Raw genomic sequence first — 27,160 nt, 5'->3', positions numbered from 1 at the left:
TATTCGAATAGGAAGTGGGCCACAGACACCACTCTAGAGATACAAAATACACAAAAGGGAGAAGTTTGCGCCGCAATATTCCAGTGAGCAGACAATTCTCCCACTGGTAGCAAGCCCACCCTGAACTTAAAATACAAAGCCCTATCAAAAGATTTTGAAATCAAGTCAAGGTAAGGTTCACAAAAGGCCACGTCCTTGATCCTAAGGAACTCAGTAGTTGTCCTGCTTTGTTTGGGGTTGGAACTACTTTTACTGGCTACCCACTGCCAGTAAACAGTCTTGAGGACAGCTTTTGGGGGAGCACATCTAGATACCCAAGCATCCCCGAACCCCAGTTCACCAAGCAAAGATTTGACGTCTTTGAGCCACCCAATTTTGGACCAGCCCGGCATCGACAATATTTCTAACAGCCCTTCCGCATAACTAGCAAGTTCAGGAACCCTCCACAGGCGGGCCCATGGTAATAGCTGGCGGAGTTGGGCATGGTCTTTAATCGAACGGCAAGCCTTATCCAGCAACAGGGGCAATGTCGGGGTGCTCTGAGGGAGGGACATCAAATCCTTCAAAAATGTATTCTCGGATCTGGAGAGATGATCAATGTTGTTTGATTCCCAGAGTTCTGCCCCGTAAAGTGCTGCACTAACTCCTCTTGCTTTGTAGATGTCTAACACTGGGGCAATTGGTTTAAATGAGGACGAGCGCTGCTCTTTAAGAAGTACCCCCACAACCCTTTTGTGACTCAACAACATTTTCTGGAGAAGAGGGTTCCACTGCATGGAATCAGATAGGCAGATACCCAAGTAGTCAAATTCCTTAACCCTTTCCAGGGGCACAAGGTTCAATACTGGTGGGCGACCAAGCTTCCTGGGTGGATTCAATACCAAATACTTTGCCTTATCGGTATTGATTTTGAGCCCCCTACTGGTACAAAAAGACTGGAAGCTATCCAAAAGGCTCTGTAATCCCACAGGGGACTTGGAGATGAGGAGGGTATCGTCAGCGAGGTGCTCCACCACTCCGTTCACATACAGCAAGGACACATCCATGGCGACACCCCTATTCACTGGGATTTTAGTGGTCTTCTCGCCTTGAGTACCCCACTCACCTGAGCAAAGTTCCCAGTATTCAATTTCACCAGTAAGGACAAAATATATGCAGGAATCCCTAAGTCAGATAGTACCCCCCATAGGCAATCCTGGGGCACCAGGTCAAAGGCAGTCTTTAGGTCAATAAAAGCGAGATAAAGACTGCCTTTGCCTAGTACAACCACCTTCAAGTATATGAGCATTAGTCTAAAAACCTTCTCAATGGTCCCCGTGCCTGACCTAAAGCCTGCTTGGAAATCCGAAAGGATTTTGTTCCAAACCTCACACTGGAGCACTCTCCCAAGAACCACCTTTACAGCTACCTTCTGGGTAGAATCTATTAGGCTTATACGGACACGGAGCTTAGGCTGAATTCACGGAGGATCAGTCTTTCCTGCTTGTTCGCTGACCTAAGGGGTCAAGAAGATACAGAAACCGCGTGTGAGGCTGTTCGTCAGCAAGGGCTGGGACTGCGAGACCCAGGCTGCAGCGCAGGACCACCAGAGCGCACCTGGAGTCTCTTCCCGCCCTTGCTCCTTACTGATTGGCTGTCTGCATCAGAGTGGCCTGTGATTGGCTGCCCACCACCTCAACAGCTCGCGGCCCCCGCTTCGCGGGTGCCGCTCGTAGCTGAAGTCTCATCTCCGTGTGATTTGTGCTTATCCAGCTTTCCTGCTTGTTCGCTGACCTAAGGGGTCAAGAAGATACAGAAACCGCGTGTGAGGCTGTTCGTCAGCAAGGGCTGGGACTGCGAGACCCAGGCTGCAGCGCAGGACCACCAGAGCGCACCTGGAGTCTCTTCCCGCCCTTGCTCCATCAATAAATATATCCAGCTGACGCACAGCGGGACGCGTGCGGGACGCCGGGCTAAGCCCGGGCAAAGGGCGGGCCGTCTGTGGCCGTCCGGGGATGCCCGAGGACGGGACGGGCCACCCCTCTTTAATCTTGCCCACCTGTACAGTAACCCACTACTTCAAGGTAAGAAATTAGAGCAATCCCAAATTACCTACAACTAACAAAAGTAATAATAACTGCTCGCACGTGACAACTTACATAAAAACAACAATAAGATTAACAAATGGGCTTCAAAAAACTACGCTCCCGTACAATCTTTATGAAAAGAATGGGGACCGAAAATGCTATACGGAAATCCACTGACAAAGCCATAAAGCCCGGTCGTATAACTCAAACGCCGGCAATCAGTACATACTTCACTTCACTTACAGCTAAAGTCACGCAAACACTGAAAACCACAGCCCAAGAAGACTCTCTCAATGCTTCTGCAAATACTAAGGAAACTGAAAGCACTCCAAAGTTGCCAAACGCACAATTCCAAGCGGATCAACTGGACCCCGACCTAAGTAACAAATTATTACATACCCCAAAAGATCTAAAAAACCTCGAACGGGAACCGTCTACCCTAATAACTTCGACACCTTTAAAAAATAGAGGGACTTCAATGTTATTCGGAGACTCAAAAGTTACCAAATCAAACCAAGGCTCACAAAATTCGGAACATACAACAAGCCATAATACGCAAGAAAAAATATCTCCTCCCATTACTTTACCTAATCTTTCTTTGGATCCTTTCAACCTTAACACAAACAATAATAATATTAATACAACTTCACCCATATCTAAAGCCTTGTTTTCGCTGCAAGAGATTTTGGAATCAGTCCTCTCCTTCCTGGGAAACATCCTAGAAAATTCCGATCAAACCTTGGATGTTCAAATAGGGATTTTAAAACATCTAGTAGATGAGAAAAAGAAAAAAGATCTCTTCATAGCAGGGGAAAATAAAAGCTCAGTGACAATCAAACATGAACAAAACGACTTATTAAAAGAATACAATAAAGTTCAGAAGAATAGAACACGCGATTCTGGCACTCAAACCTCCGAGACTCAAATACAACAAATACAAAATCCGGATAACTCAAATGACTCAGTTGTATATTCCCTAAAAAATCTCTTCAAAGAAAAACATCATCAAAAAATTACGCATTATCCAATATTTTCAAAAAGAAGTGTAACAAACTCTCCTGTTAAAGATACTATACTCGAAACTCAGGAAATTCACATTCCCAATATAATAAATCAAGAAGAAGGAGAAAGGATAACCAAAACGAAACAGGAAAATAACTCAGAAGGAAGGGAAAGAAGGAGGAAAAAACCATTAAGAAGGATTCAGAAAAAGAAATCTTATAAACTAAAATTTCAAAAACCAGTTATAACACAAAATTTAGAAGAGGATCAAGTCGATAATATAACAGCATCCGTAAACACGGAAAAGTTAGTCTCTAGCAAAAACTTTGCAGAAAAAACACCACAACTGGATCCAAGAGCTAAAGAATATGCCCCCATCAAACACCCAGAGGAATTAGATAAAACCAATAACAAAAAAAGTAGGGAAGCTGCAAATAGGTATAATCAAAGATATAAAGAACCTTCCTCCAAAATCCTACAATTTGAGGAACTCTTTCCAAGCGATCCAGCTCCGCTTAATAGAGGAAGGTTAATACATTTATTACGACACATCGAGCCATTACACTCATTGAACAGTAATGAACTAGATCTAGTCTCCTTTCCCTGCAAAGACAATGTTAAACTAACAAGGGTAATTTTCTGGTCGTCTGTTCTACCAGAGATCATACTTAAGGAAAAGGAGACACTACACAAACACGGCTATGATGTGGTGGAAAAAAAGGAACAAATGGTCTAAAAGATATAACTGGGTACAATGCTCAAATTTATGCACTCTCCAATTCACAAGGGAAGCAATTCCAAAGAAATTTTGAGGCGACAGCAGATCAAGTAACGACACATCCCGATCTACTTTCTACAGGGCAAGAAAAACTAAAAATTCTGGTGAATAAAGGACAACGAGCAGTATGGTACCAAGCTCCTAAAAAATCCGACAATGACAATAATATTAAATCCTGGGCTTGGGTGTCAGAAACCCTGAACAGTAACAAAACCAAAATCACTCATCAACATTCTGTTTAGCACTGGCACAAAAATTACCTCCTGGAATATCGCAGGTGGCATAAAGAACAAACTGTCCACAGCCATGGGTAGTCTTCCGGATATCCTGTTCTTACAAGAAACGTGGGCAGTCGAATCTATCACTTGCAAAAATTACTTTGTTTACGAAATCCCGGCAACAAATTCTTATAGAGGTCATGCTAAAGGTGGTTTGGCCATTCTACTGAGTGAAGAATTTCTCTGGGCACAGGAATTAGTTGAAACTAACCTAGAAAATCTACAGTGCATTAAGATCTCCACTATGAAACACAGTACGGCCCACCCCAATACAATTCTACTCTTCAACGTTTACGCTCCCCCGGGTAAAAAGCATGACATAATATTCCTAAACATCATGGAAAAAATTGAATCTATAACCGAAAATCATCCTCACTCATCCTTTTTAATTGTCGGTGACTTCAACAGTAAAATCTCGAACTCAGCAATAAATAACTGGGTAAAACAACAGTTAGAAGAAGGCAAGGAAATCACAACCCCGCAATTCCCGGAGGGTATACTTAGCGATAAAAGAGGGAATCTATTATTGACAACATTGACAAAACTTAATGGAGTAATAGTGAATGGCAATATGGAAGGGGATACTCCAGCAAACTACACCAGGCGGGGCAATGGGACTCCATCTATTATTGACTACATAATCAGCAGTGCGGATCTGCTAGACTCTGTCACACACTTGCTTAGCCAGTTTTGCCAAGAAAGCGACCATGCTCTAATGCATTTGACAACAGATTGGCTTCCTAAATCCTCTGCAGCCTGTCACATTATTTACCACAAAAGCAATATAGTGATAAACAGAGATAAAAGACGTATTTTCTGGAATTCCTCGACCATCGACAAAATCACATCACAGATTGATCATTCCCAAATTTTGATGAAATCATTTTCTGAAAATCCTGTAGAAAACTTTGAATACATCATAAAAGACTTTAGAACTCTTATTCTAAATATGACAACAAAGGACGTAGCGGGCACCAGTAAGAAGAAGGATGATAACAATAGGCGCACCTCCAAGAACACTGAAGTTAAGAAAAAATTAAATAGATACATACGCGCCCAATATATGAGTCCCACACCATACTTAAAAAAGGAAATAAATAAACTAAAAAATCAACTGAGACGCGAGAATCAAAGAAATAAAAAAACTCTACAGGATCGCAATTGGGTCGACATTCAGATCGCAGCGAAAAATAACAACCAACGCAAATATTGGTATCTAATAGGAAAACTCAGTGGATCAAAAAAGAACTTACAACCTATCCCGGTCCCTCCAAACGACTGGGAAGTTTTCCTGTCAGATCTTTATAAGTCAAATCCTACTGCCCTATCTGAAAGTAGCGAGGATAATAACAAAGGAAAAGACAAAAGTCCAATATATAAAACAACAGCATTATCGGTTGAACTACACATACGCAAAGCAAGAACCACGGGTGCTTCTGGCCCTGACCAGATTCCAATCAAAGCACTGCAAGTTGCCCCGAAGGAATGGAGTCGATTGCTATATCCCCTCTTTAATTATATTTTAGATACTGGCCAGGTTCCAAAATCATGGCAGGGAAGTATCATCATCCCCATCCACAAAAAGGGAAGTAAAACCCACGCATGTAATTACCGCCAAATAGCACTCATAGATGCCGTGGGCAAGGTATTCGCTGCAGAAATTTTACACCGTTTGAAAGAATGGGCTTTTTCATCAGGCCTGATCCCGATGTTTCAAGCAGGATTTAGACCCAATCATTCGGTAACAGATAACATCGCAGTTATCCAGGTCATTCTTGACAAATATGTAACCCAAAAAAGCCAGGTTGTTTACGCTGCCTTCATTGATTACTCTACAGCGTTTGACCGAGTAGATCGACCAACGTTGTGGAGGAAACTGAAGAAGCTTGGAATACAGGAACAGCTGCTTCAATCTATTGTAAGCCTACACACCAACACTTGGTGCCAAGTCCAAATGGGAGGAGAAAAAGGTTATACAGAAAAAATTAAAACCGAAAATGGACTAAAGCAAGGGTGCCTTCTAGCCCCAATCCTATTCTCCCTCTATTTAAGTGACTTGTGTCATTACCTGCAATCGGGTTCCAACCTACCTCCGAAAATAGCAAATCATAAAATAAATGCACTGCTATACGCGGACGACATCGTGCTGCTGGACCTTACCCCCTTTGGCCTACAAATATCTCTGGATCTGCTGCACAATTACTCCAAAGAGAACTATTTAGTTCCAAACATCAAAAAAACAAAAGTGCTAGCTTTCTCTGGGAGGAAACAAAGCGCAAGATACTTCTGGAACTTAGGAGGAGAAAAAATAGAAGAGGTGTTGGATTATCCCTACCTCGGCAGGACCCTCTCTAAAAATCTTTCTAATGTAAAGCAGATAAATAACCTACAAAGGAAAACAGATATACACACTGCGGCCCTTCAGAAACTCTATAGCGCAACAGGAAACAGACACTTCTCCTCTCTAATAAATATCTACAGAACAAAGATACCACCTGTACTATCCTACGCGACTGAGTATATACCCATCAAACAATGGGCTTTCATGGACCGCAAAGAGGGAAAGGTATTGAGGAAAATTTTGAAACTGTCAGACGCAGTACCAGTCCAAGCACTAAGATTGGAATTATCTGTCACAAGCTCATATGCTGTAGCAATTGCAAATATCATTAGGTGGGCCTACTATCTATTGCATGCAAAAGAGAATACTTTAAGGTCGCTGCTGAAAAAAGAAACCTTTGGGTCTGATACTAAAAAGCAAGTTTTCCAAGAGAATATGACCGAAGCATTTCGTATTGCAAACATTGGTACTGAAGTGTTGCTTACTTGGTCACCAGCACAATTAAAACTGTTTTTAAAATGCTTCACCCCAAAATTAAGCTACGAGATGGACTCTAGGCATTGCAATAAACTACCCACCTATAAACCCTTTGTTGACCTATTAGAATATAAACAAAGTCGGTCTTACATCGGTTTAACCCTGACTCATGGCGCAAGGAGAACAATTGCTATGCTTCGACTGGGCATCCTTCCCGTACTTTCATATACCTCAAGATGGCTTCCGGGAGGATCTCCTTTATGTACTTTGTGTGAAGGCGGCGTTCAGTCTCTGGAGCATGTTCTATCTGTATGCCCGAATCAGAATGTCATTTTAGCCCGTAAAAGATTTCTAGAGCCCATATATCGTTCCAGCAGAATCTCGACGGTGAGAGACCTTATAAGTCTGTGTAAACAACCCCCGAATGAATTTGTCTGCTATAATTTGTATAAATTCTTGAAATCATTTTTATCTTTGTATTGAGAAACTGAATATTTTTAAATATGTAACATGTGGATAAATATTTGTGGTCCTCAGTTGAGTACCAGTACAAAATAAACTTTTTGACTTTGACTTTGACTTTGACTATTAGGCTTATAGGGCGATAGTTAGCTGGGTCATCCCGACACCCCTTTTTAAAGATTGGGACGACCTCAGCCCCCTTCCAAGAATCTGGATTCCCGCACCTTGAAGGGTAGCATTAAGTAAGGATGAGATAAGCCTCCCCAATTCTTTGTGTTTAAGGCGGAGCAGATCCCCCGGTAACCCGTCAGGGCCTGCTACTTTGTTTGGCACTAAAGATTTAATCACATCTTCCACTTCCTTAGCTGTGAAGGGGTGGGCCACACTCTCCCCAGATTGGCCCATTGATAGTAATGTAATCGACCCCTGCCTATCAACTAGATGGGTGGTATAAAGAAGGGAAAAGTGATCGAACCACGTTTGCCCAATAATATTGCACGTAATAAGGGTGCTGTCAGGCCTGTTCCTGGTCCTTACCAAGTTCCAGAAACCGCCGGAGTCCCTCCCCGCACTGGCTACCTTTAGGTCACGCCAGAACTGGTCATCCCAATCCCGCCTTGCCTCCCTAATGGAGAGCCTATAATCCTTCCTAGCATCCAGAATCAACTCTGGATCCTTCAACTTGACAGCCTTCACAAAGGCTGATTTCGTCTGCTGACACTTATTAGAGAACCAGCCAGAATTACGCTTTGGTTTCTGGTGCTCCCTTGCAAGGGAACCCCTACTCGGTTTTATAAATAGGTTTCCCAAGGCATTAGTGGTATCGCAAAAGAGCCTAAATACCTCTGAGGGATCCAAGGTGGTAGTGTCCAGCTTGGTCATGGCAGCTTCCATCAAAGCCTCTATATTCTGGACTTTCCCCTCATCCAGGGCAACCATACACCACTTAAGGCGCCTCCCTCCATTAGATGGACAAACTTCTGAGGTTGTTCTTAATACTGGTGGTTCCTGTGAGCCATTTGTGAGCAACCACAAAGAATCTAAGCTTAAAGATAGCGGATTATGGTCGCTATCCGCGGTAGGCAGGACTTCCATGTCACGCATGAAACTCCAGAGCTTAAAATCAAGTAAGATGTAATCTATCCTTGAGGAATGGTCTACCCTATTGAACGTATGGGCTCCTGAAGGGTCCGATGATGTTCTACCATTCGCTGCCCTTAAACCAAATTCCAGAGTTAAGGTGTTAAGCTGGATGGACCGTTGGGACCATCTCTTAATGGGCGGGATAGTGAGGGCAGGAATACCCCTTCTTACATCCTCATCGGAAATACCCAGAATGTCCTCAGCTGCAAGGGGTTCAAAAGTACAATTGTATGTGTGCTGCACAATGTAGCACACCTGCAATGAGAAAAAATCGGGGAGAAGTAAATATATTTCCCCTTTGTACACCAACCTCAAAGAGATGCATGATTTTGGCATAAATCCATGTCTACAAGCCTTTGTAGATAAAGATTTTAATCACAATCTCTGAGTGGATTCATGGGAACACCCATGCTCCATCCATGGAATATACTTGGGCTTTGTTGAACTAATTTGGGTTACACTGCAACGCAAATTGTGATTTACGCTTCATTGTAAAGACCAATCCAACACTTTGTGTCGGGTCTTTCTTAAATGAGTAAAGCAAATCCGACACAACTTGTTTGTAAATCTCTTTCTAAGTTCTCAGCAACACAATATGAGGTGCTTCTGCCAAACACACAACACTAAAATACTTCCAACATATGCAACACTGCATTCACCCACCTTTTCATTCTGACACTACTACCGTACAAGCAAAGCATTTTAACAATCGTGTCACTTCACTGCACACCATTTCCACAGCAACATAACCACAATAAAAGAACAATTTTGGTTGTCAGCACAACATCAAAATGCTTTCTATTTAGATCAGGAGAGAAACACTCCATATATCAGTCAGTCAGTCAGACAATCAGCTTTATTTCGATAAAAAAATATCTTAAAAGCATTACATAAAACAACAATTTAAAAAAAACACAACATTTAAAATCCATCGGCTGGTCAATTAAAATAATGTACTTTTCAATAAATTACATGAAAAAGGTCTAAATACATGACCACAATTAAACAATGACATTAAGCCGTTTAAATCAGAGCGACCAAGCCCAACCTAGGTATTTGGACATACCACAAACATACAAGGGCCGGGTGTTAGACATCAGAATTCGCAAAGCGACTATATGATGTCTGGTACCTAGCTCCCTGCTTAGTGGTTTTAGCCACCTGGATCTCGGGGATTTGTAAGCCGGGCATTCGAATAGGAAGTGGGCCACAGACACCACTCTAGAGATACAAAATACACAAAAGGGAGAAGTTTGCGCCGCAATATTCCAGCGAGCAGACAATTCTCCCACTGGTAGCAAGCCCACCCTGAACTTAAAATACAAAGCCCTATCAAAAGATTTTGAAATCAAGTCAAGGTAAGGTTCACAAAAGGCCACGTCCTTGATCCTAAGGAACTCAGTAGTTGTCCTGCTTTGTTTGGGGTTGGAACTACTTTTGCTGGCTACCCACTGCCAGTAAATAGTCTTGAGGACAGCTTTGGGGGGAGCACATCTAGATACCCAAGCATCCCCGAACCCCAGTTCACCAAGCAAAGATTTGACGTCTTTGAGCCACCCAATTTTGGACCAGCCCGGCATCGACAATATTTCTAACAGCCCTTCCACATAACTAGCAAGTTCAGGAACCCTCCACAGGCGGGCCCATAGTAATAGCTGGCGGAGTTGGGCCTGGTCTTTAATCGAACGGCAAGCCTTATCCAGCAACAGGGGCAACGTCAGGGTGCTCTGAGGGAGGGACATCAAATCCTTCAAAAATGTATTCTCGGATCTGGAGAGATGATCAATGTTGTTTGATCCCCAGAGTTCTGCCCCGTAAAGTGCTGCACTAACTCCTCTTGCTTTGTAGATGTCTAACACTGGGGCAATTGGTTTAAATGAGGACGAGCGCTGCTCTTTAAGCAGTACCCCCACAACCCTTTTGTGACTCAACAACATTTTCTGGAGAAGAGGGCTCCACTGCATGGAATCAGATAGGCAGATACCCAAGTAGTCAAATTCCTTAACCCTTTCCAGGGGCACAAGGTTCAATACTGGTGGGCGACCAAGCTTCCTGGGTGGATTCAATACCAAATACTTTGCCTTATCGGTATTGATTTTGAGCCCCCTACTGGTACAAAAAGACTGGAAGCTATCCAAAAGGCTCTGTAATCCCACAGGGGACTTGGAGATGAGGAGGGTATCGTCAGCGAGGTGCTCCACCACTCCGTTCACATACAGCAAGGACACATCCATGGCGGACACCCCTATTCACTGGGATTTTAGTGGTCTTCTCGCCTTGAGTACCCCCCTCACCTGCGCAAAGTTCCCAGTATTCAATTTCACCAGTAAGGACAAAATATATGCAGGAATCCCTAAGTCAGATAGTACCCCCCATAGGCAATCCTGGGGCACCAGGTCAAAGGCAGTCTTTAGGTCAATAAAAGCGAGATAAAGACTGCCTTTGCCCAGTACAACCACCTTCAAGTATATGAGCATTAGTCTAAAAACCTGCTCAATGGTCCCCGTGCCTGACCTAAAGCCTGCTTGGAAATACGAAAGGATTTTGTTCCAAACCTCCCACTGGAGCACTCTCCCAAGAACCACCTTTCCAGCTACCTTCTGGGTAGAATCTATTAGGCTTATAGGGCGATAGTTAGCTGGGTCATCCCGACACCCCTTTTTAAAGATCGGGACGACCTCAGCCCCCTTCCAAGAATCTGGATTGCCGCACCTTGAAGGGTAGCATTAAGTAAGGATGAGATAAGCCTCCCCAATTCTTTGTGTTTAAGGCGGAGCAGATCCCCCGGTAACCCGTCAGGGCCTGCTACTTTGTTTGGCACTAAAGATTTAATCACATCTTCCACTTCCTTAGCTGTGAAGGGGTGGGCCACACTCTCCCCAGATTGGCCCATTGATAGTAATGTAATCGACCCCTGCCTATCAACTAGATGGGTGGTATAAAGAAGGGAAAAGTGATCGAACCACGTTTGCCCAATAATATTGCACGTAATAAGGGTGCTGTCAGGCCTGTTCCTGGTCTTTACCAAGTTCCAGAAACCTCTGGAGTCTCTCCCCGCACTGGCTACCTTTAGGTCACGCCAGAACTGGTCATCCCAATCCCGCCTTGCCTCCCTAATGGAGAGCCTATAATCCTTCCTAGCATCCAGAATCAACTCTGGATCCTTCTTACATCCTCATCGGAAATACCCAGAATGTCCTCAGCTGCAAGGGGCTCAAAAGTACAATTGAAGTCCCCTGAAACCAGGACATGCAAGCTCTCACTGCACTTGCTAAGTTCCTCTTCAAGCATGGAAATAATTGGGGATTGAGAGCCACCTTTTGTGCCTCTAGCGTAGATGTTAAATATCTCCAGAGTACGCCCTCTCCGAGGCCCCCTGACTGACAGTCTTAGTATATCTGGGGATTTATTTGCTCGGTGCCTGATGTAACAACTCAGAGAAATACTAACCCATATGAGGAGGCCTCCTGAGGACGACCTCTTCCAGAATGGGCGGGGGTTGCTGGTACAAAATACGTAGTATAACCAACCTTATGGCAGGGCTCCACACTCCAGGTCTCTTGAAAGAAACATATCCCAAAAGACTCGATAAATATGTTCCAATCAGGAACGTCTAGTTAGCTGGAGATGCCTGCTATATTCCATCTGAGGATCCTCACATCGTTATTCATATTTGCTTCCTCAGATGGAGACAGTGTAGCAACCGTACTAAGCCCAACATCAGGCTCCATAGACCTGTCCTCCAGCTCACCAGGCCTACAAATATTCACTGGATCGGACAGGCCGGAGACAGAGTTAATCCGATCTGGGACACCACCCTCCAGCACCTTGGTCACCTCTCTATGCCCAGGCAAATCTACATCCTTTTGTGGCCTCTCAACAGGGGAGTGAGCACCATGTCACCAGCCATAACCCATCCTGTTTACTGCTCGCCTACCATAGGCATATAGCACTGGTGGGAGTAAGAATCATCTTGACGGTGGAACCTGTTATCCCCCCAGCCCCTGGACTGGTGGCTAGCTTTCGAGTGGAAAGCGGGGAAGGATTGGAAATGGCTACGTTCATATGTGCCAATTCCCTGGGCCAGACTGTAGGTTGCAGATATACCTAGCAACCCTGTCATCCTTGAAGTTGACCAGAATGCAGCCTCCGGTCAAGTCCTTAGTCCTATTCCCGACCCAGCTGACCCTTCTCACATGGAGAACCTGTCCATCAAATGAGCTAGTAAGAGGTCTATTCTCATTTAACCAAAACATTGTTTTATTTTTAAATTCATCATACGATTCTTGATTACCAGACTTGTGCTGTGGAACCCCAGTGAGCACGACTACATACGGCTGACATTCTGGTGGTAGGTTAATATGGGGAAGATCAATATTTCCCCTGTTGGCTGGGGTGGGCATATTAATTGATTCAGATTGTTTACCGTTTTGGCCCCCACTTTTTCCCATAATAGTATTAATAGCCTTGCTCTGGGCAGTCAGACTTTGGCGGTGACTTTTGGTCCCTTTGTCCGAGTTAAAAATTTTGCTGGATTGGTCATTGATGTGAATGGGTCCACCTTGTACAGCAGTGCTGTCACACGCTTGAAGTCCTGTGGCTTCCTCTAGTGCTATTTGGCCCCTCGCCTCTGTAAATATTAGATCCACCTGAGGGTCTTTAGACGTCTCTGGTACCCCCTCCCTGATTTTCGTGTGTAGTTTAATTAAAGACTTGAGTGAGAAAAAATTATCAAGAGTGGCTTGCTCAAATCTATCAAGCCTCTCCGTCAAAACTTTCACCCTCTCAAGGACTGGGAGTATAAGAGATTTCATCATTTTGTCGATTTGGGCTAAGGGGGGCATCTCGAGGGAAGTGACCAATAATGGGATGGGCATTTGGTTATCAATCTCCAGCTCTCTCGGGGTACATGTCACCTGGGCACCGTTTGGAAGAATCCCTAGCATAGGAGTATTAGTGTGTTGTTTCCTGGTCACCCCCAGCCCTATAGGTTTCGCGCAGCCCTTAAGACATTTTCCCTTAAACTTCATTGAGGGTTTAAGGTAACCAACCCTTCGATGGTCTATGGCTCTTTTCCGTTTAGTGGGTGCTGCTCTGACACCTCTATTGGTCGCTGCCTCTAATTGTGCAGTGGGTACCTTTGGCATTAAGGAATTGCTAATAGGAGCTTGGCCCCCTACGGTCAGAGGCAGAGCAGGCCCCAATGCTGGCTGTGTAGTCGGATGTATACTACATTTAAGGGCGTTGAGCCTATCCAGGCTGGCCCCGATGGCTCCTGTTCTTGGCAGTTCTAAGCCAGATGAAGCTTCACCAGGTAACTCGTCTATCTGCACCAGGGATAAAGCCAAACCCAGTGGCCCTAGGGAGGAGCGCTTACGATTAAGGGGCTCAAGGGGGAGGCGGCACTCCATATATGTAAATATATATTGTTATAGTCTAAAATCTTTTCATTTAATATATCTATAATTTCCTCTGTTTCAGCAGTGATGGTAACGTGATATGGAACGTTCAGCCCATTGAAACATCCAAAGAGGCCAATGTGTGTGTATTTATGTTTTATTCTTCATTCTTCTTTACACCATATAACAAAACTTTCTTTTTAGACCACAAAAGAAATTCACCCTCTTCGATCCAAATGCACCCATTTAGTAGCATGCTGCCCAGCTGAAATTGTGTTTTAACTCATTGGGTAAACTCATTGGGTGAATGAAGCAAACTATGAATGCAAATGCAATGAAATAAACAAAAACCTTTAAGTTAGCCCTACTGATGTCATTCATTTGATTGCTTACAATAATTTTGCTGCCTTGTGTACATATCTCTTTGAATGAGACCTGTGTGAACCTCTGTTCTTCATTCACATTGCATAGGGAAGCAAGGTTGGGCATCTTGGCAAAGTTTGTTATAAAGCATGGTAAAAAGCATTTCAAGATGTTTGTCTTGCATACGCACAGTGACACCATGCATTGGTGACCATTTTGGAATGGATTAAAAACCATTAAAAGATGGACGGCCATTGATGCATATGGGCCAAGCAGATAGAGGGGAGACATCATTTTTTTTTAAAAAACAGTCAAGGGAGATCAAAGAGAAAGAAAGAGAGAGGGAGATAGACAGAGGAAAGAAAATAGTCCCTAGTACAATGCTAGATCCAGACGTCAGCAGTGAAAGGATAGAACTCATCCAATAAAAACATGGTAAGCCTAAAAATGCTCCTTGGGTTTGGCAAATACAAGTAATTATTTTAAAATTGGCTTAGAGAATGATGCCACGTGTGGCAAACAGAGGACTGGCAGAAACTTTTCCCCAGGAGGTTTATTTGAAGATTATGATAGGATAAAACTGATCGGAATGGGCAGAGCTTGGCTCAGAGGTAGAGATTTGCTACATTATTAAAGCGGGTTGCCCTTTTGAAACCTTTTCAGAAAGCAATACGGGGTGGGACATGCAGTAGGCAGGATCCTATGAGAAAAATAATTGGTGGCGGAATGATGTGCACCAACAGGTTGAGTGAGTTACCCATCAATCAAAATAAACCCCACCTCCCTTTATAAGTCTTTTCAAAGCTGCAAGGCTGAGAAGGAGATTCCAAAACCTGGAGCAAGGATCAGTCTGTGCCGACACGCCCATGTCAAGAGCCTGAAGACCTCTAACTTGTCTTCTGTGGACTCCCTTCAGAACTGGTTGCACTGGCTCCGTGACTCTCGGGCCGGAAGAGGGTGGATTTGCAGGGGACACTGAAGGAAGACATCCCCTGTATTTCTTTTTTACTTCTCATGTTATAGGGCATTCAAGAGGGGTCCTCGTGGACTATGGCTTGAGGTGCCCAGTCACCTTGTAAGAGATTGATTGGTGTTTGGAGTGCAGAGTAGAACAATACAAAAAAAAACATTAAAACGTTCCCAACGGAGCAGAAGATATTGTAATAATAGTTAGACGCTCATGCCCTGCATTTTAACCATTGAGCAGAGACCCGCGTGGCTGCGGCTCCTGCAGCCTCAAGAAAACCATAGGTCTTCGTTTCACTTGGGGAGTCTGAGACAAGTTGAGTCTTCTAGGGGGATCTTAGCATAACCAGCACCAGCTAGAGAGGAAGAATTTCACTGCTACATTAAGAAACGTCAAAAGTGTGCACCATAACCCCGGGGACTTATGAAAATGGGAATATTTTGCTGAGTGCTTCCTTAAAGGACAGATGGCACCCATATTGCTAAATATGTGCTGTGGGTCATCTCGGAGTACTGGAGACCCACAAACCCTGCATGACAGGTGGAAAACCTTAAGGCTTCCAGCAGGTAAAATAAATGACCCAGGAGAAGGTGGGATCTATTTTAAATCAATCCCAGGACTGAGTTTTCGAATTCCTTTCTTAGTTCTGAGCTTTTGTATGTTCTTGGAATAGTGTCATTACTTGTGTTGTTGTGTTGTGGTATCTTGAAAGGTTTCGGGACAACAGCTGATTGTTCCAGTATGAAAAGCTTTTTTGAAGAAAATAGTTATATTTTTAGGTCTAGCGTCTAGAGGTGCACTGCGCAGCAGTGCTCGCGCAGCACGAGACATTTAGTAGGCAAAAACAGGGTTTAGGAGAGTGACCTAGGAAAAGCACATGCTCATGCGTGTGCTTTTCCTGTTGTGTCCCGCTATTGGCCTTTGCGTGCATGTTTTTCAGTAAAACGTCACTCAATAGGCCAAAGGCCAGCGGGTTGCTCCGGCCACGGCCTATTGGTTTCTATTACGTGCTTGATGCGTGTAATAGACACCAATAGGCTATGTGGTTTTAATTATTGTGCCCAGACACGGTCGTGATAATTGAAACCACGGCTCACTGTGGCGCTCACGCGCGCACTACTCGCAGGCTTCTGCTTTTTTTTTTTATCCATTTTACAGCGAAGCAACTGATTATGTACCCTTACCTTAGGGCAACCCAGGGAAGCAGCTGCCACTCCTGGCTAACTGTGACACTGGAAGAGGATGGGGCATAGCGGCCAGAGTTGCAGACATCGGGGAACCAGGTGTGAGGCTCGTTTTTCTCTTATCGTAGGAAAGAAACCAAGTGAGAAAAATAACGAAAGAAAACAGGGTGTAAATACGCGTTTAAAATATTAAAATCCATTTTCTTTGAATTAATGAAGGCGGCAGTGCCCTGCAGTAAAAATGTCCCGTCTTCTCTTTGTCTTTGAACTGCCAATGGATGTTTCTGGTGGTTGACTTTTATTGATGATAAGAACATTTGGCTGATAGCTATGGCAATTATTTTTAGTGCAAAGGAAACTTGAAATGCTGCTTCGTAGCCCGTTTGCCAGTTTTATCACTCTCCTGGGTAGTGGCGTTGCAGATTTGAGGCAGACGAGACTAATGGGCCATCGAGCTTCTCCCCGCCTTGCGCTTCTCCGCAGAAAACTTCTGCACCGACTTCCGGCTGTGACACTGTTGCCTGCGCAGTTTGAATAATAAATGAAGGCCGGATGAGTCTATTGTAGCGCCCCCTCTGTGTTAATGGCCCAGTCCATCTGCGTCTGACAGGCCTGTGGAGGGATGAATGATGTGCCGACGGAGTCGTTTTAGTGGCATGACTAGTGCTGTGCTCTTCACGTCCCTGCCCTGTCACTGTTATTGTTATTTGTGTCCTGTAAGACATCTTGGGAGCAGTCTTTATTTAGGGATTGAAATACCAACTTGCTTCGGCAAGATGGCCGCTCTATATGACGTGTTCTTCTTAGTCAGAATTGGTTGCCCATTCGATGGTTCTTCCCATACGAGATTCAACTCCACAGTTGTTCAGTGCGCTTAGTGCTCTGGCCGGAGTAATGAATGTAAATTCAGTAAATACGCAGGAGTTACATAAAATGGATGCAAGAAAGCATTGGTATATGGAGAACAGCGATAACCCAGATTGGGAGGGTTCACTACATCACATGCTTTTTATTGCATGACAAAAATATTGCATCCATCCACTATATCATTTACCCATATATCGTTTAGTAGATATGGAGTTAAAAATAGTACATTTATACTCAGCTACCTTGACCATATAGTGGTAGGCAATGTAGAGGATACAATAATTGTGTAGGTAACTTAATATTATCAATCTCGATATAGTGACATACAACCACAGGTAACGTCCTGTAGTAATGGAGTAGGCACGTCTATGGGGAGTCTAGGTGGGTATGGGTGTATTGGCTCTCAATTTCAACCTTGTTTGTGAAGGATTGGTTACAGTCAATTGCATGAGTCTTCTTGTTTAAACAGCCAATTAAAAACAAGCATTTGCAATCCAATAGGTGTCGCAATGACAAGAGTTTAAGTTTTTGGTATTGTAAATTACAATGCCTTTTATTTATGTTTTCAAAAAGAAAAGAAAAATAAAAGGCATCGCTATTTTCAATGCCAATAGCTCAAACTCACGTCAATGCGAGACCTATTGCATTGTAAATGCTTTTTTCTTTTATTTCTGAATTGTTTATGACTGCACTTTGTGCACATTCCTTTTGCGTGCAGCGTGTAACAGGTTTCAGTTTTCTGCCTCTGCATTTGTTTCACTGACTGTGCATACTTCTTATCTCTGCTTTTATCCTCATGCATCACTGTCTCCGTGTTATTGGCCCTCTTTCTCAAACCCCTCTCCGCCGTTTGTTATTGGTGTTTATATTCACATGTCCCCTCTCTGTTTTTTGCATGTCTGATCTGTGTTTTTTTCCTGTTTTCTTTTGTGTCTCTACTTCAGTTTAACTTAGTGTGCATGCAGTGTCTGTCTTTTTCTCTCCGCCTGTCTGTGTCTCTGTCTTTGTCTGCTTTGCCCCTCTTTCTCTCTTCCACTGCCTCTCTCCATGCCCAGTTTCTAACTCTCCCTTTATCTGTCACTTATGGCCATGGCACAGCCATCCAGAACAAAAAGAAACAGCAGAAAAATTTCTGAGCAGCTGAACAGCATTCACAAGCAACAACTTCAAGTCGCACAAACCAACACACGCTGGGGTTGCTACTACGAAAAACGAGAATGTCCTCATCTCAAAACCAGCGACTATCCATATTTCTTGTTTAATGTAGTTGCAGAAGTCAAGTGCCTTGTTTTAGGTCGAGGACCTAAAGGCTGCGCTTGCGCAGTCTCCGGTCGGAGATTTAATGACTTGGAGTATGGGGGCTTGAACCCGCCTCTCTCCTCCTCTCTCCTCCATTGGCTGGCTTCCTAAACAGAGGCCAGCCATTGGAGGAGACAGGCGTCACTCCAATAAAGCCCCGTCTCTTTCGTATTCGGGGGCGTGTTTTTGGCGTTCTTTCCACCTGTGACGTCATCCGTCACTCAGAACGCCAAAACACGCCCCCGATTCCGAAAATTTCAGAAGCTTGCGGCGGCCATTTTTTCTGTTTTGTTGTGAGGAACAGCTCCGAGGTTAAGGAGAAGGCCTCTGAGATCAACGACTGCGCCGGCGAGCCCAGGTAAGCCACGTGACTACCGTTAACGACCATGTCCTTTCAATACAAAGAGCGAACTTTGCAGTTCCTATATTTGTGGGGGTGTATCGTTCTCTACACACGGGAAAAGATTAAGGCAATGCCTATATGCGCAGGGTGGCCGCCACTGTGATGCAACGTTTCAAAGACATTTCCCTGCACGTCCTGATTGGCCAGTTAGGTTTCTCTCTCGCTCTGAAGCCGCTTTTTTGCCGGGTAAGTGTGTGAACTGACGATTGTGGGTATTGTCGTTCTGAGTACCGCTAGAATAATGCCGAGATTGGATGCAAGAACTACGCATCCCACAGGGCAGGCACAGAGAGGGACTGTCACCGGCATTACACATGTGTGGGGGTCCCAGCCATTATTGCTGGTGATCCGAGGGCCGGGGGGAAGAGGGTTCCTCGGGGGACGGAGGGAATGATTGAGGAGAAGGCCTCTGAGATCAACGACTGCGCCGGGGAGCCCAGGTAAGCCACGTGACTACCGTTCACGACTATGTCCTTTCAATATAAAGAGCGAACTTTGCAGTTCCTATATTTGTGGGGGTGTATCATTCTCTACACACGGAAAAAGATTAAGGCAATGCCTATATGCGCAGTGGATAGTACATGGTAATAGCTGACAGCAATACCTTGCTCACCAAGATCAATCACTGTTATGACACCCACAACGTGAGATCCAAGCAGTGCATTCGTTACACAAGTGGATGGCGCTATATTCTCGTTTTAAGAGAGGGCAGGTGGCAGAGCATCAAGGCAGAAGAGCGAACCCCCAACCAAGGCCGCACCTACCTTGCAAGTTTGGGGCGTGGGGATGAGACCATTCTAGTACTAGGGGGATTAGGCCAGTACCTTTCCCCGCATAAGCTCGTCCACACAGGAGGAGTGGGTAAGCCATCTGTACTCCTTGTATAGAGGAGCACTTGTAAGGCAGTATTATTTTGTGCGCAGTGGGCATTTCAGCTCCATATGCTGTATGCGGTGACCTACTTAGAGAACAGTAGCATGACATTCCATGGGTAGGAGCAACAGGTATATAACTCCGGCCGTCATTGACTCTAGAATCTCAACTTTTGGGTATTTTGAGAAATCATCTATTATTGCCAACATTTGTCGGGCATTAGACAGGCTTCAAAAATGTTTTTTTGTTATTTTTGCGATTTTCTATAGCGCGAACTTTACCCGAAGGTGTCAGAGCGCTTTACATAGGCACCAGTTGAGAAACATAAGGATTTAGGATTACATGCGTTACAAAAAGGATACACACGGAAAAAAACTTGCAAATGTACAAGATGTTAGGTCACACAAGGAGGCAATACATGTGGATATACTCTAAGATGGTATAAAGGTCTACTGCATATACTAGTAATTGGGGAGCTCTATATACATAGGGAAGGGATAGACATGGATATACTCTAGGAGTCACATAGAAATGAAAGAGAGCACAGAGGTCTACTGCATATACTAGTGATTAGAATTATCTCTATATACATAGGGAGGGGATACACATGGATATACTCTAAGAGTCACATAGAACTGGAAGAGAGCACAACGGTCTACTGCATATACTAGTGATTAGAGTTATCTCTATATACATAGGGAAGGGATACACATGGATATACTCTAAGAGTCACATAGAAAAGCAGTACTCGCTCGGTGCCAAGGATTTGGGGAAATGGATTCAGTGATGAGGGGAGCTGGCAGATCTTGCGGGCCAGAGGCTTGGCATATGGAACATTGTTTCACAGTGTGTTCCACCCTGTATTCTAAACCAGGTGGGTGGGTGTGCCAAACCCAGCAGAAGAGAGATAACAGGTCGATTGAAGCTAGACCTAAAAATGTGACTACAAATCTTAGCTACTCTCTAGGTAATCAATAATGTGCAGGGGCTGGTCTGTCTTACTACATTCTGTTCTTTAGCAAGGTTTTTAGAGATGTGAATGGATGCTCAGTAATTCAAGCTGGATGCATGCAGTTCTGTAAAGATGGTGGCATAGCCAGTAAATGTGTAAGGGTGAGGGATGTACAAGAAAAAATTACACAATTACTCTCCGAACTTGAACAAGTAATAGTGACTTTCATGGTTCTGGATGCTATAGAAGAAAGCCATTTAATTACCACTAATGATACTGTGCATAAAAGTTGTTTTTAATTACTCCTTACTGCCTCTGTGTTTTTATATTGTCGAGCTCTTTCAATTAAGTCATTCTGTGCAATCGGCGATGCAAAATTATAGTTCTTTCTCTCTACGTTTGTGGAATGTCCCGTGATTCGTTTCTAAAATCTGCTCACTCTAAGATGGGGTGGGTTGCCACGTGTATATGTGGGATTTGCTTTGTAGTTGTGTGTTTGTTTGCACCAGAGTCTGTCAGCTTCTATCTAAATGTGTGGCTCTGTTTGCTCATGAGGTTGTTTCTGCGTCTGACGCATGGCTGCAGGTATCGCTTCACTCTTTGTACTTGTTTTATACCTGTGTGATCGCGCTGTCGGTCCCTTTGAGGGGCTGTCGCTGTCTCCTCCCCCTCTATCCGAATGCCTATGTGTGCATGTGTCCGTTTGCGTGCATTTGTGGTTGAGTATTTGACTGCATGTTTGAACGCACAACCTCACGCCACCGAACAAATGTCTTTGTGTTGCACACCTTCACTAAGCACGTCAAACGTTTTTGCACGTACCCAATCATTTTTCTCCATCTATGATATGATAGGCAAACAAAAGGCACGACCTGCCATTACCCCATAAACACGCACGGCAGGTGCAGTCTCTCTTCCCTCAAACAATTCACAATGATAGCCTGGCAAAGCTGGATTACTTCTGACTGAGGTGGGAGTATCTCTCGTACCAACCACCCTGTGAAGCTGCTTTGTGCCCTTCCACAGTGATTCAATTATGAAGGTTTAGCTCATTCACAACAATAGTATTTTTTCTCCAATGGCACTAATTATAAAGCACTTAGATTTTTTTGTGTAGAAAAATAGTGGAGCCATCCCATTCTCTGGTATTCTGTCACAGCATTCTGTATGGAGCCTTCTGTATTGTACTCTCACCATTTATTTGTATTAAATTAATTAATTCAGTTTAAAGAAGAAATCGCTTTAACTTGCAGTGTTGCTACTGGCTTAAATGTGACGGAGACATTTCTGACTTAGAGTAAGTAGTCTCTAAGATCAAATGTGGGTAAAGAATCCTTCCTACAGCTGGCTCACGGATTTCAAGCACAGTGGTTCACAGAAGTTCCAACCACAATAAATATTTGATATTTATTTGTCGATCCCAAAGTTAAGTCAAGTCATTAGGACATGGTGGTATTCGTTTATATCATTCTAAAGAATTTTACCTCCAATCTAATTGGTGCTTTGTAGGTTGACTGAGTGGAGTTTGATTGAAACGCTGAAAAATGCAGGGTCCATCCAGAACATGAGTTTACTAGGGAATGCTTCATAGCCATAGGCCCGTAACTGCTTCTGCTTAGCCAAAATTACTGATTAAATGTGTTGGTTAATGGAAATTGTTGCACAACCTTTTCATGGCATAAACCAAAGAATTTGCCCTAAATTTCGGAGATTCCTGACCTTCAGTCCAGATCCCCAAATAGTTCTATATTTTGGCTCTTTCCATCAATACTTCTCCTGCTCGCCATCTGTCTATATTACATGTTCTTCCACCCACCAGTACTGCTTACTTTTAATTTATTGCTAGCTTTTCTTCGTTGTCCTTGATGTACATCTCTCAATTTAACCTCAAGCCGTTCAGGCAATTTTTAATTGGAAAATCTTGTGTGTGGGGCTCTGTGTGTGTGGCTCTGTGTGTCTGTGTGTGTGTTCTGTGTGTCTGTGTTTGGCACTGTGTGTTGGGCTCTATGTGTTGGGCTCTGTGTGTCTGTGTGTGGGGCTCTTTGTGTCTGTGTGTGGGGCTTTGTGTGTGTGGTTCTGTGTGTCTGCGTGTGTGTGTGGCTCTGTGTGTCTGTGTGTGTGTGTGGCTCTGTGTGTCTGTGTGTGTCGCTCTGTGTGTCTCTGTGTGTGTGGCTTTGTGTGTCGTTGTGTGTGTGGCTCTGTGTGTGTGTCTGTGGCTCTGTGTGTGTGGCTGTGTGTGTGTGTGTGGCTCTGTGTGTGTGTGTGGCTCTGTGTGTGTGTTTGTGTGGCTCTGTGTGGATAGCTTTTTTTTAGGTGGCTCTATGTGTGGGTGGCTCTGTCTGTGTGAGGGTGGCTCTGTGTAGGTGGCTCTATGTGAATGACTGTGTTGGTGGCTCTGTATGTGTGTGTGGGTGGCTTTGTGTGTATGGCTCTGTGTGGGTGTAAATGCAATAGGTCATGCATTTGCGAGCGATTAAGCTATTGGCAATGTAAATGACAATGCCATTTATTTATGATTTATAAAAAAAAAATCATGAGCAATGCCAATAGCTCTACCTTTAATAATGCCGAGACCATTGCATTGTAAATGCTTGTTTTTAAATCTCGAAGCAAATTGGGAGATCTTCAGGGGCCATTGGAGACAGAAGGGGTCAACTCAGCTATACCTTTTGGGGAGGTTGTCGCTACATCTGGCGTGTTTATTTTCGGAACAGATAACCATGTTACTAGCTATGGTGTTTACCACTTTCCTGTTCACTTGACAGCACATCTCAGTCACTCCACACTCAGGTGACAAATGTGAAAGTGGGAGAAAACACAATTGGTGATGGATGCGAGTAGATAGTGCAGTACAATGGTATTCTTTCCAGAGAGAGGGGCAGCCGTCTCATAAAACTGGCAGTTGTTCATACTTTTTGTTAGTGAAACATTTAAGTTGCAATGAGTATAGTACGAATTGCTGTTAGGTGCTTCAGAGAGCTGACGGATAGTAGCAGGTTTGTGTTTACATTGATTGGACTGACCCAGGAGTTTTTCTTAGTCTCTTCAGGGGTATGAAGCAATACTTACATTATAGAATACCACACCAAACAATACAGGCCCTGGCACTGCAAAGAGACATGCACCATATCTATGAGGAGCATTAGAACCACTTGTGCTGTGACCGAGCCTGTTTCCAATACAGAGGCAGATTTTGGGGTGGAAAAGTGAGGGAAGGTGTCCCTCTGTATAGCATTGGCACTTGCACTTGTATGTACATTCAATAGTAAATATCATCCTTTGTTTATTGAGCTTCTATTCTGTCAGCACAGCTGTTGACTAGACAGGATTGATAATAGAGAGATACTCAAATTATGGCCTAACAACTGTATTTTTCAGTTTTGAAAGTACATTAAGGCAGGGAAAACTGATGTTTTCCTACTGTGTTTATAAGTAGAAATAATAAACAAGCCTTGACAATGCCAATGGGCCTGGCTTCTAAATGAAAGTGCCTATTCAGTCATTGATGGATTTAGAGATTCAATAAGGTATCGATCACACATGCGCGGTCACTCATTCTTGCACCCATGCATCCATTAAACCGCTAACTTACTTATTTATCACTGGTTTATGCACTGTTCTAGGCATAGATGCTATTATCGCCATCAAGGAGAGCTTATATTTTTCCAGCTTGTCTTCCTGTTACCTTTCTGAAATGCTACTTCCGAGGATGCGCTAAATTAGTTGATGATAAGTGATGTTAAAGTGTGGGTTCCTGCCTCCTTGGGCTCTATGAAGCACATGATCTGATTAATGTCTACCAAAGCAGATAGAAGCATCAAACCGAGCTCTTGCCCCATGCAACATACAGGGGTAAAAGGTTTTCAAAGACAATTCATGAACATGTGATCTAGGCTTTTAGTAAAAGAGCCGGTCCCCATTAGGGCACTGTATAAAATAACAAGGATAGTCTTCGACTTTATAACATCCAGCAGAGGACCTAGCACTGCCCGCCCACCCCCATGTAGAGAGCTAAGAATCTTTTTGAAGCTTCAAAAATGGATGTAATTCTATTTTTAGGTCGAGCCTAGGCAGCGCATGAGCAGCTCTGCGAGTCATGCTGTATTGGAATATTGAATAGAAGCCCCGGCCACTCTCCGCTCATATTTGTCATTTGCTTGTTTCATTGTCCTTTGCAAATGCTGGCTTCTAATTCGTTAATAGGCTTGTTAGTCCCTCCTTCGTAACCTCCCATGAGGACTGGCTTTTTTACTTCGGTTGTTACACACAAGTATTTTTTAGTCTGTCAGCACTATTTTCTTTAAGTAATTTCTCCTACTGCAGTCATGACATGCTTTCCTGCAACATTCAGCATGCAAGCTTTCACATTCTAAGCAGCTTGGGCCAATGGCGGACGCTTCTTTGCATAGGTCTCGCATTTACAAGAGTTTGAGCTATTGGCATTGTACATGACAATGTCTTTTATTTATGTGTTAATTAACTAAACATATGAATAAAAGGCATTGTCATTGACAGTGCCAATATCTTAAACTCTCACAAATGCGAGACCTATTGCATTGCAAATGCTTGTTTTTTATTGTGCATGACCAATATAATTGCTATGCTAAAGCTGTTAAGCATAGGATATTGAAGTTGTGACTGTTGATGGCATTAGCCTGTGAAAGGCAGTAGGCCTGACTTCTTAAGAGTGAATACCTTTGCATGATCAAAACGTACTTATTCCCTCATTCATCCTAGTTCTTTCAATCTGTGCGCTGCTGTATCTGACCTGAAGTGTTGTGTTTGGGTACTCTTTCTGAAGCGCCGGGACGCCCCTTAGCTGGGGCAGCTGTGCGCTATAGAAGTGTTATTAACATAACATAACATAACATGATGTGCTATCGGCACAGATTGGGTGTATTGCTGTTTTAAGGGAGAGGGTCTGCTGGTACTTAAATGGAACAAGATGCTTCAAAACTAGAGGGCCAATTCTAGATTTAGGAGGTTAGTTGTCCACTGGGTCCTTTCTTCATGGTGCGTGATATGCACAGCGGTTAATTTCTAAAACCCATTTTGGAAAACCTCCAATTACTATTTCCATCTTCCCTTTCCTAAATATTTGTAATTGTGTGCTTGGTATTTAGTTGTGTGTGTATTAAAGTACTCTTTCTTTTGAAAAGAAAAAGCACTGAATAGAGAATGATTCATAGAGTGCTATTTTGTTTGTTCCCCAGTTCTGGGTCACCAGCCTATTTTGCACCTCTCTCATTCAGTCTCTGCCTCGAGACAGTGAGAAGTGCTAAATTGGGTGCTTGTCAGAATTCAAGAAAGAGGAGAGGAAGGAAAAATACATGGAGAAAGGAGAGAGACAGAAAGGGGAGTGAAAAAGAAACAATGTAAGAACAAAGGAAAGAATTACACAAAGAAAGAAAAGTGAAGAAGAATTAGAGAGAAAACCAAAGAAGTAACAAAACTGGAGAAATAAAGAGAATGAAAGGAGAAAATAGCAAAACATTAGAAATAAAGAAGGGGGAAATGAGGAAAATAGGAAAAGTAGATGTAATGAGAAATAAAGAAAAAGTAAGAAAAATATAGTAAGGCTACAATAAGGACAAGACGAAAAAAGAAAGAGAAAGAAACTGAAAAAGAGTGCACAACATAGGAGAAAAAGAAAAAAGTAGAGAAATAAAGAAGTAATGTAAAAACATAGAAAAAGAAAGAAGGAAAAAGAAACAAGGAAAGTAAGAACGCGGATAAAATAAATTTATTAAGGAGAGAAAGACATAGCTGAATGGAAAAAAGAAAGAGAAAGAGAGCTGCAAAAAAGAAAGGAGAAGTAAAGCCTTTTTCAGAAGAGGCTACATCATCCTGCACCTTCAGCTTTCGAGCACTCACAGAAAAGGGCACAATGTTTTAAATAGCTGCCTTATCAGGTGAGCAGCTGTGCAGTCTTAAGCCTGCTGACAGGCAATTACTGGCAACTTGCTATCGACCCGTTAGAGACGCCTGACCTAAATTATAAAGAGCGCCTGTAATGTTTTCTTTAAATTGATATGGAAGATAAATAACTTGAGAGACACCTTAACACATACACACGGACCATCAACCAACACACAACCTCATAAAACGGAATATATAAACCTTCTTAAACAACAAATCAATATAATTCTAATAACCAAAATCACCCATACAGCAAAATAAATATAACACACCCGATCTGGATTAATATCTAAGGAGTAGCTTGAAACTCAGAAAAGCAACCTGAGAACAACCAAGCTGATGCCATATAATAAAAGTTGCCAAAATAAACGATCATGGGGTAATGAT

This window comes from Lissotriton vulgaris, chromosome 10, assembly GCF_964263255.1.
Source record: "Lissotriton vulgaris chromosome 10, aLisVul1.2, whole genome shotgun sequence".
Lineage (NCBI taxonomy): Eukaryota > Metazoa > Chordata > Amphibia > Caudata > Salamandridae > Lissotriton > Lissotriton vulgaris.
This window is presented reverse-complemented; position numbering follows the sequence as displayed.